A 2,500-nucleotide genomic window follows, 5' to 3' on the forward strand; every position below is an offset into this window, starting at 1 on the left:
TATAGGGCTACTCAGGTGAGTTTAGGTCAGGGTAGAGGAGAGATTATAGGGCTACTCAGGTGAGTTTAGGTCAGGGTAGAGGAGAGATTATAGGGCTACTCAGGTGAGTTTAGGTCAGGGTAGAGGAGAGATTATAGGGCTACTCAGGTGAGTTTAGGTCAGGGTAGAGGAGAGATTATAGGGCTACTCAGGTGAGTTTAGGTCAGGGTAGAGGAGAGATTATAGGGCTATTCAGGTGAGTTTAGGTCAGGGTAGAAGAGAGACTAGGATGTACAGTATAAGGAGGGCAGGCCAGTTCTGCTCCACCCTTCGCAAAATGTTCAGTTTTGCTGGCTAATTTGCAATGATAGCTGGAATGTAAACCTTGAATGGAAGTTCCGTGTCTGTCTGTACTAGAGTAGCTGTGTGGGCATTCTGTAGTCGTTGGACCGACACCAACTTCTCACTATATTCTGTGGTCGTTGGACCGACAGCAACTTCTCACTATATTCTGTGGTCGTTGGACCGACACCAACTTCTCACTATATTCTGTGGTCGTTGGACTGACAGCAACTTCTCACTATATTCTGTGGTCGTTGGACTGACAGCAACTTCTCACTATATTCTGTGGTCGTTGGACCGACAGCAACTTCTCACTATATTCTGTGGTCGTTGGACTGACAGCAACTTCTCACTATATTCTGTGGTCGGTGGACCGACAGCAACTTCTCACTATATTCTGTGGTCGGTGGACCGACAGCAACTTCTCACTATATTCTGTGGTCGTTGGACTGACAGCAACTTCTCACTATATTCTGTGGTCGTTGGACTGACAGCAACTTCTCACTATATTCTGTGGTCGTTGGACCGACAGCAACTTCTCACTATATTCTGTGGTCGTTGGACCGACAGCAACTTCTCACTATATTCTGTGGTCGTTGGACTGACAGCAACTTCTCACTATTCCTGAAAACATCTCGCTTGACCAGCCACACTCACTTTCCAATGTTTATTATGTTTATTATATTAATTCAGTATGCAAGGTGAAACCGTTGCGAAAGGGAATCCTATTATTAATGTATTGCTAACTCAATGTGTAGCTGGTGAGGCAGTATTTGTGCTGTTCATAAATCCATTCTTATTAGCTGTTATAGATTTAGAGATAATAAGTGTATTCTTATAAGGTAACTGTACCTAATAGGAATATGTTTCTAAATAGCTTGACCTTTTTTTTTATTGACATTCAATTAATTAAGGTTAAGTAAGAGATTAATTAAGGTTACATATACTGTATATAAAAGTAATATTTTTTATTTTTTTTACAAACATTTGAATTATTCTTGAAATTTTGAGACACTGGGAACATTAGCGGTATAGGTGTTATGTGTGGCAAACCATGTTTTCACTGCAGGTGCTAAAAACAGCACTGCACAATTAAATCGAAGTGCGTGACAAGGGAGGTAATTTGAATGGTTTTGCAGGCAAACATATGTTTCCTCCCATGTCTATAACGGTTTTAATTGGCGCCATGTCATAAGATGATTATGTGGTTACAGGGTGGAATACACTTTAGATAATGGATCCTTTTAAATGCCGCATTTATTCCTATTGACTCTTGGTTGATATAAAACCACTTATCCTTGGCATTTAAAAGTGAGAAGGAAGTTATATGAATATTACCAGCATCAATATAGATATTAAACTGCAATTAATATAAATAAACATAATACATTTGATTAGATTAGATTAAAATAAAAAAAATTCTGTAACAATGTCATTATACAGCACAAGTACAGTACAACGAAAATAAGTTTGGCATCCAACCAGAGTGCAAATGTAACAGCAATAGATTAAACTGGGTATAAAATAATATAAATTAGTACTACTGAGTGTAGTGCTACAGAGTTGTAATATGAATATGTACAGTCAGTGATACAGGTATAAAGACAAATTATCTAAAGATGATACTAAAAACGAACCAAACAAACTTTTACTGGTGAGAGAAATAGATGATTAATACGATTTTAATTAACCCCGAATTGATCTTTGTCTCATGTCTCAGATCTCTGAAAGATAGTGCAGGCATTTTAAGTATTCTTTTGTTACGCCAGCAAAGCAAAATTGATTTCACTGCTTTTGGGTCAAGTTGTTTCTCTAGGGCAACTATTACAGTACATGGGAAAAATAGAAATAAAGAGGTGTAAAATTTAATTGGAGGGAGACAGGAATGGCAGGTAGCCCTCGTCCAACCAGAAAACACACCAGGGTTAAATTCAAGGACTTTTAAGTACTTTTCCAAGCACTATTTTTCATTTTCAAGGATGTCACTCGAAGGATACAATTCCCTTTTAAATGCATCTTCTTGGCCTGCTTGCCAGCTAGAGCAAGTTAGAGCATCACACGCGAAGAAGAAATGAGGAAGAGCAGTTGGAGCGCGCGAGACAGCGACTCGTCAGATTTGTATTAAAACAGAAAAAATAAAAACTATGTCTTGATTCATGCACAATTTGATCACGTATGA

At 38.4% G+C, this 2,500-nt stretch overlaps 1 protein-coding gene across 1 annotated transcript in view; it reads left to right on the forward strand.

Moving 5' to 3' along the window:
- Positions 1–2,500, forward strand: part of epha8 (eph receptor A8) — a gene marked incomplete at both ends in the record, with an annotated part of 275,829 nt that overhangs the window by 12,746 nt on the left and 260,583 nt on the right.

Source organism: Notolepis coatsorum (assembly GCF_963971535.1).
Source record: "Notolepis coatsorum genome assembly, chromosome: 6".
In the NCBI taxonomy this organism is placed as follows: Eukaryota; Metazoa; Chordata; class Actinopteri; order Aulopiformes; family Paralepididae; genus Notolepis; species Notolepis coatsorum.